Source organism: Sciurus carolinensis, chromosome 4 (genome assembly GCF_902686445.1).
Source record: "Sciurus carolinensis chromosome 4, mSciCar1.2, whole genome shotgun sequence".
Taxonomy (NCBI): Eukaryota; Metazoa; Chordata; class Mammalia; order Rodentia; family Sciuridae; genus Sciurus; species Sciurus carolinensis.
In genome coordinates, this window is record NC_062216.1 from 80,208,925 (window position 1) to 80,218,127 (window position 9,203).

Here is a 9,203-nt window from a genome sequence, read left to right on the forward strand (position 1 = left end):
AAAGGTGAAGTTGCAGAGGAGACCATAAGAAAGTCCAGGATAACCAAACTGAATGCCACACGCTGCAAGATCAACATTTCTTGTACAGTCCTTGTCCATATCAGCCAGCACAAGGTCAACTTGAACTGGCAACAGGACCATTCAAGAAGCTTATCTGAAGATTAGGACTTGAAGCCCAGAGGTAGAGCACATCTAGAATGCGGAAGGCCCTGGGTTTCATCCCCAGTACCACAAAATATAACAAAGAAGCTTATTTAAGGAATACGGCATTGAAACACAATGACTTTCTCTTCTAGAAGGCCAGGCGTGGTGGCACATGCCTGTAATCTCAAATACCTGGGAGACTGAGGCAGGTTTGAGACCAGCCTCAGCAATTTAGTGAACCTCTGTCTCAAAATAAAAAATAAAAAGGGTCAGGGATGTAGTTCAGTGGTAAAGTGCCCCTGGGTTCAACTCCCAGGACCAAAACCAAAAAAACAAACCAAAAAACCCCAAAACCTAGAAACCAGAGCTTAAATGTAAGGTAAATCTACGAAGTGCAGTGATATGTTTCTCCTGGTAAACAGTGGAAGGAGGGTTTTGCTTATTTTTCATTCTTTCTCTCTCTCTCTTTCTTTCTTTCTTTGCTGTTATTGTTATTGTTGCTGATACCAGGGATTGAATCCAGGGGGTGCTTAACCACTGAGCTACAACCCCAGCCCTTTTCTATATTTGATTTAGAGACAGGGTCTCACTAAGTTGCTAAGGCTGGCTTTGAACTCTTGATTCTTCTGCCTCAGCCTCCTGAGCCACTGGGATTACCATGCCGGCTACTTTTGTCTTTTTAATCTGGTAATTCTGAGGGGAGCAGGAGTGTCAGGATAGGTTGTAGTCCTAAACACTTGGAACTTTAAAATTCTTATGGTACATTGTTAAATGACTCCTGTGAAGGGAGAGCTAATTGAATAAACTCAATTCTGATAATGCTCTTTTATTAGGGAAACAAGGTAGCTGTCTAAATATCTAAATTAAAGAAAAAAACTAAAGAATCCAAGAGCTTAGTATTTGTGTCAAAATTATGTAGTTGCCTATACAAAGTCCCTATAGACCACTTTGTCCAAAAAGTTCCAGCTGAAGATTTCAGAAAATGGGAGGTTAGCATCTAACCTGGAACAGGAATAGAAACAGAATATTTATTTTACTCAGATTAAAAAAGAAATAAAGAAAGAAAAAGAAAAGAAAATAGGGCTAGGGAACAGGTCTATGTATAAGCAGAAAAAATTTAAAGATATATCCTGGAATGGAAATCTTCCTGTATAGGCAAGAAAAATCTTTTAAAATTAAAGGAATTAACCAATCTTTAAAATAATTATTGGGGTTGGGGATATAGTTCAGTGGTAGAGCATGTGTTTAGCATGTACAAAGCCCTGGACTCCATCTCTTGTGGGGGGGGGTACCTAACCCAAATATGTAAATGAATAAAAAGAATAAGCAAAGATATGTGACTATTATATTATACCAAATAGAAAAATCAGAATACCCACAGCATTACAAAGTAATGCCAAAAAGAGTCAAAGGTATGTTCCTCTAGCAATAGAGAGGATCTAACTAGAGGCAGGAAATACTGAACTCACATTCTGGTAAATATTGTTTGTGGCCCTTTGAAAATATCTTTTTAAGTTTGATAGGCTCTCACTAGTAAATTTTAGTTTGCACTTTTTTTCCCCCTCAAAAGTAGGGAAGATTAAAAAAAGATTGAATAGTTAAGACTACTTATAAAGTATAAGATGGTTCCTCTGCTAAGTTTCCAGGTGCTAAAAGGACACTTCTTGCTGAATGGCCCAGGATTCCTATCTTTCACTCCTTAAAAATGCAAGATCCCACCAGGAACAGTGGTGGTGGTGGCAGCAACTTGGAGGTCTGAGGGAGGAAGATTGCAAATTCAAGGCCAACCTGGGCAACTTAGCAGACCCTGTCTCAAGATTTAAAATGAAAAGAGCTGGAGATCTTAGAGTACCCTGGGTTCAATCACCAGTACTGGGGCAGGATGGGGGAGCAAGATCCAGAAGAGGAGCCCTGTCAGATTTCTGTTCAGCAAGGTTCTCTGGATTTATCAAATTTTAAGCTAGAAACAACACTATCAATGCAGAAGTGAGTTTTGAAGGAAGTTGCTTCTTAAAAACAAAGTCTCTTTTGGGGCTGGGGGTATAGCTCAGTTGGTAGAATGCTTGCCTCACATGCACAAGGCCCTGGGTTCAATCCCCAGCACCAAAACAAAGTCTTCAAGCTAGTGAGGTAGAATATGAGAAATTAAAAAAAAAAAAAAAAAAAAAGGAAATATAAACAAAGGACAAGGAAATAAGATGTTAATTCAGAAGTTGAGCATCCTTTTCCAGGTTTGTCACTCCCTTAGTGACAATCTCTCTTCCAGGTCTTTTGCTTCCAAATTTTTGGGAAATCTGTAAATCTATCTTGCGCACTATTAGCCCATCAATAAAGAGAATAAGTAAAAAGAGATATGACATTTTAAGAAGCCTATTGTCTAAGGGGGCTTTCCAACATTTTCTACTGGATCAGACAATGGAGACCACATTAGCTTGAGGATTCTGAAAATGAGCAGACCATCATAAACCATCATAAACCATCTTGAGATCAGCAGACTGAAGTCATTTTCACATACCTTCCCATATCCACCCCTCACCAAGTTTCCTTTAAAAGAAGAGACAGGAACCCCAAAAGCATGTCTCTTACTCTCAAAATGGTCCACATTCTCCCTAATGTTTACTCCTGCTTTCATATATAAATCTGCGCCTCTAGTGACACATGCCGAAATTCTTTTCCATCACTTCTGTCCCATATGTCAAGGACCCCACTGGCCCTGAGTTGAGTTCCCCTTTCTCCTCTGGGCTCTCTTCCAGAAATATCTGTTCTCCCCTGACACTATCAATGCAGGCTGAGTTTTTTGACTTATAACATGCTGCCCTATAACATGCTGCAATAAGTTTAGACACCTTCAGGGCTGAGTCAGTAGAATAAATTAGTTAAACCCTCAGAGAATTGTGAAAGAAAGTACCTGGGGGCTGGGGTTGTGGCTCAGTGGTAGAGCGCTTGCCTAGCACGTGTGAGGCACTGGGTTCGATTCTCAGCATCACATAAAAATAAATAAACAAATAAAGGTTAAAAAAAAAAAAGAATGCTTTAAAAAAAAAAAAAGAAAGAAAGAAAGTACCTGATTACTTCTCTCTTCAGCAATCTCCTATCTCCCCACCATAGTTCCAACAGATACTCAGCCTCTACTTACTGATCTTTAAATGCTCAAATCTCCACCATTGCAATCAGATTTACCCCTTTCAAAATCATATATTCTTCTTTTCTTTCCCATATAAACCACACATTACAGAGCCACTAGTTTAGTTAAACAGGTGCTTATTAGCTAAATAAATAAATTTCCTATTATTTCCTTGAACAAGGACACACCTTGTTCTTTTCCACTGGGTAAGGCATGTGTATGGCTTGAGAATGGCAGCAATATTTCAAGTAGAAAAGGGTAGTTAGGACAGTATTATGAACAGCTGCTGTTGAGTTTGAGACGCAGCTTTTAGTACTTGGGTGAAGAGGAAGAAGTGAAGGAACCTTTTAAATGGAAGGTTTTGGTTCCTTGAACTTCATTTTCTCTTCCTTATTTTTATGCTGATTGGGTCTTTTTTTCCTTCTCTGTCAACAAACTGTTTCAGTACTTCTGGGCTTTATTTATTTATTTTGTTCCTGCCGACAAGCTGGAGGCTTAGTTATGTGCTCACTCTGAAAATGCTCCTTCAGACTTGCTCTGAACTTTCTATCCAATGCAGAGAGTTAGTAGGTACTGTGTTATATGCAAACGGGGGCATATTTGTCTGTGTAGGCCAAAAGGAGGGGAGGCATATTGCCAAATGCCTTTAGAACAAAACCAAACTTTTGAGATGGAATATTTTGTAGCATCATTGAAAATAAGCTACACTTTTGGAAAACAAAAAGGACAGAGGAATACTTATCTATAAAATAAATTGGGAGGAAAACAACCACACACAAAACAAAACATGACTAATACTTCAACAGTGAGTTCACCTCAAGCATTTCATGAATTTCACATGACCCACCCACTTTTCCTCTGTACCTCTGAAGATTACCATATCAGCAGAAATAATACTCTGTTGTTCAAGTGCCAGATTTACATATCAACGTAGCCATGACATTCCTGAAAGTAGAATATTCTACTGTTTGCCTCATTTGTGGTTTCTATTAGAAGGTTAATTTTTGTTCTCTTACCCTCCTCTCTTAATTCCATGCCACCCCCTACCTCTCTCCAATCAGTGGATTTTTTTTTTTTCCTTTGAATAGTTTTCCTCCTTTCCTTTCTCCTCTCAGTCATGATTTTAACTATCTGAAAATTCACCATGCAAACTACTCTACATTTTAACATCCTCATCACTCAGCACAGTTGATCAAATCTTTGAAAAGACAAACCAGGAACAGAGAAGTAATGAATGGTCATTTCTGGAATAATCCTGGGATACTTTCTTCCCCAAGTTTACCGTGTGTGGTACAGATAGATTTCATAGCTTCTTTCTTGATAGCCCTTTTCTTTTCTTTCTTTCTTTCTTTCTTTCTTTCTTTTTTTCCTTCTCCTTCTTTTTAAATCATTGCTATTTCTAGATTATATTGGAAATGGGTTTAGCAAAACTTTCTATGCCAAAATTGCATCAAACAATTTTCATTTTCAATGGAAGTTTGGAAAGGGCAGGGCATTATTAAAATTTTCAAGTTCATATGTGTCAAAGTTAATGGAACATCAGCTGGAGTCTAACAAGCTATTTTAATGAGCTTCCTTTCTTTCTGATGTTCCTCTGGGGATACGTGCCTAAGCAGACCCATGAGGCTCTGGGAGTAATATGATCATCTTGACTCTGTTTACACACCTGTGTGCTCTTTTAGCCTTGCAGTAAGAGAAAGAGCAGAAGAAGAGAGATGAACAGAGGGAGAGAGAGAAATGAGGGCAGGCAGGGCATGCAAAGTGGAAGTGGGCGTAAGGCTGTGCTCCTTTGGATGCTCCTACAAGAAACTCTTCAGCAGCAGTGGAGGCTGGATGCATCATAGGCCAACAGTGCCTCTGTGTGGGGTGCCTGGGAGTATGTGCAATGTGTTTGTGTGTAATGGGGAAGGAGTGAGGGAAGGAGAAATACTTGCATTTTTTAAAAAGGAATTGCATGCGTTGGAGGGTTCTTTTGAGAAGACAATATAGAAAGAAAAGATTGAGAACCATGGATATAAAGAATGCCCCAGGATCCTAAGAGCACATTCTTCTAAATTTCCCAGTCCCTTTTAAAAAAATCTGTTTGCTGTGTTCACTTTTTCTTTGCCACCCCCCAATCTGTCTGATGCTTGGCTCTCCCTATCTACTATAAACATCCCTTTAACCTCAACTCACCATATAGATATTAAAGTTGATTTGTATTATTTTTACCAGGTGCTTGTTTAGTGAGTGATCTTGGTCTCATGCTTGTGTGTACTTCCCTTCCTGGATTATAAAGTCCCTGAGGATTAGTACTTAGAGAATCTTGTTCTCTCTTCACCTCTTTCTTGCTAATTCTGGGTACTTCTTTTTCTAATTTTTTTTTTTTTTGCATTTTTAAAAATTTATTTATTTATTTATTTATTTATTATTGTAAACAAATGGGATACATGTTGTTTCTCTGTTTGTACATGGCGTAAAGGCATACCATTTGTGTAATCATAAATTTACATAGGGTAATGTTGTTTGATTCATTCTGTTATTTTTTTCCCCTTCCCCCCCCTCCCACCCCTCTTTTCCCTCTATACAGTCCTTCCTTCCTCCATTCTTTCCCCCCTCCCTAACCCTAATTCTAACCCTAACACTCACCCCTCCCACCCCCCATTATCTGTCATCATCCACTTATTAGCAATATCATTCGTCCATTGGTTTTTTGAGATTGGCTTATCTCACTTAGCATGATATTCTCCAGTTTCATCCATTTGCCTGCAAATGCCATAATTTTATCATTCTTTATGGCTGAGTAATATTCCATTGTATATATATACCACATTTTCTTTATCCATTCATCAATTGAAGGACATCTAGGTCGGTTCCACAATCTGGCTATTGTGAACTGAGCAGCTAATTGATGTGGCTGTATCTCTGTAATATGCTGATTTTAAGTCCTTTGGGTATAGGCCAAGGAGTGGGATAGCTGGGTCAAATGGTGGTTCCATTCCAAGTTTTCTAAGGAGTCTCCACACTGCTTTCCAGAGTGACTGCACTAATTTGCAGCCCCACCAGCAATGTAAGAGTGTACCTTTCTCCCCACATCCTCGCCAACACCTGTTGTTGCTTGTATTCTTGATAATCGCCATTCTAATTGGGGTGAGATGGAATCTTAGGGTGGTTTTGATTTGCATTTCTCTTATTACTAGAGATGTGGAACATTTTTCCATATGTTTGTTGATTGCTTGTATATCTTCTTCTGTGAAGTGTCTATTCATTTCCTTAGCCCATTTGTCAATTGGATTATTTGCATTCTTGGTGTAGAGTTTTTTGAGTTCTTTATAGATTCTGGAGATTAGAGCTCTATCTGAAGTATGATTGGCAAAGATTTTCTCCCACTCTGTAGGCTCTTTCTTTGCATTGCTGATAGTTTCCTTTGCTGAGAGAAAGCTTTTTAGTTTGAATCTATCCCAGTTATTAATTCTTGCTTTTATTTCTTGTGCTATGGGAGTCCTGTTGAGGAAGTCTGGTCCTAAGTCGACATGTTGAAGCTCTGGACCTATTTTTTCTTCTATAAGATGCAAGGTCTCTGGTCTGATTCCGAGATCCTTAATCCATTTTGAGTTTAGTTTCGTGCATGGTGAGAGATATGGGTTTAGTTTCATTCTGTTGCATATGGATTTCCAATTCTCCCAGCACCATTTGTTGAAGAGGTTATCTTTTCTCCATTGCATATTTTTGGCACCTTTGTCTAGTATGAGAAAATTGTATTTATTTGGGTTTGTGTCCGTGTCCTCTATTCTGTACCATTGATCCACCTTTCTATTTTGGTACCAATACCATGCCGTTTTTGTTACTATTGCTTTGTAGTAGAGTTGAAGATCTGGTATTGCGATACCCCCTGCTTCACTCTTTCTGCCAAGGATTGCTTTAGCTATTCTGGGTTTTTTATTCTTCCAGATGAATTTCATAATTGCTTGCTCTATTTCTGTAAGGTACATCATTGAAATTTTAATTGGAATTGCATTGAATCTGTATAGCACTTTTGGTAGTACGGCCATTTTGACAATATTGATTCTTCCTATCCAAGAACATGGGAGATCTTTCCATCTTCTAAGGTCTTCTTTAATTTCTTTCTTTAGTGTTCTGTAGTTCTCATTGTAGAGGTCTTTCACCTCTTTTGTGAGATTGATTCCCAAGTATTTTATTTTTTTCGAAGCTATTGTGAATGGGGTAGTTTTCCTGATTTCTCTTTCTGAAGATTCATCACTTATGTATAAAAATGCCTTAGATTTATGTGCATTGATCTTATATCCCGCTACTTTACCTAAATTTTTTATTTGTTTTGTTTTTGTGGTGCTGGGGTTTGAACCTAGGGTCTTACACATATAGGATGTGCTCTACCATTGAGCTACCTCCCTAGCCCTCTGAGTACTTCTTAATATATGACTGTGAAATACTTCTTCATAAGAATTTTTTCCTTCTACCAAGTCTTTTATGGCATGATTAGGATTCATATGTTCCAAATTAAGAATTGTTTACAAGTATTTCCACACTGTTTTGTGTGTGAGTGCCAGGGATTGAACCCAGGGACTCTGGCATGCTAATCATCCACTCAAACACTGAGCTACACTCCCAGCCCTACACTTTTATTTAAAGTGAGCAGGTTTACTTATACTTTAAAAAAAATTCCGTGAAACATTTAAAATGTTCAGAAATATATTTTAAAAATGACATATACCACATACCAACCACCACCATATTTAACACATTTGCTTTTTCTCTTTAAAAGTTAAATATACACCTAGTTGCCCTAGGCTTCCTTATCCTATTCCTCTCCTTCTCCCCCCAAGAGATAAACATTCTCCTGAAAATGGGGTCTAAGAGTCCATTACATGGCTCAAGATATCTTGTCCTCTATCCTGAGTGGGCAGGCTGAACTCTAGAGCCCAAGAGCTGCTCACACACAGCCAAGCATGTAACTCTTAGGTCTCCTGAATGCTGAAGGACATTATGGATAAGCACCTTTTCAGAGGGCTGTGTGAATTTTTGTCACCTGAGGGGAAACTGACTGCTAGTCCCCCCTGAAACATTGTATGAATCCAACAGAGACCATTCAAACTTTCTGTTATTCCTCCTCAATTTAGAGTTGCCAGATAAAACAGAGATTATCCAGTGACATTTGATTTTCAGATCAACAACAAATAATTATTTTATGGTCAAAGCATATCTCCAATATTGCATTTGGAAATGCTTATATAAAATATATTTATTTTTATTTGAAATACAAATGTAACTGTGTGTCCTATAGATTTATTAATAAACCAGTTGAGTTTTGGAAGGGTTACCAAAACATTTTAGGAGTCTTTAAAAATGTATGAGCCCAAAGCTTTACTGGAGTAACATCTGTAAACACACAGTCAGTTTCTCAAAGACCTGTATGATACGGGGCTGGAGTTGTGGTTCAGTGGTAGAGTGCTCACCAGCACATGTGAGGCACTGGGTTTGATTCTCAGCACCACATAAAAATAAATAAAATAAAGGTATTGTGCCCATCTACAACTAAAAAAAGAAATTAAAGAAACAAAGGCCTATGATAGACTTAGACAATGACAACAAAAACAAGTTCACTGACTTTTTTAGGACCCAGATTTTTTAGTTATTTTTCAATAATTTCATTGAAGTATATAATTCACTCAAAGCATAAAATTCAGTGACATTTTAGTATATTCACAGAGTGTGCAACCGACCACCAAAATCAACTTAAAAACATTTTCACCACCTCAAAAAGAAACCCAGTATCTATTAACATTCAATCTCCTGGTCTAGCTTCCCTCTTTCCCAGCTATTCCTCAACCTGAGCACTTGGCAACCACCAATGGACTTTTCGTTCCTTTAGATCTGTCCATTCTGGGACATTTCATTATAAATTGAATCATATACTACATGGCCTTTGGTGACTGGC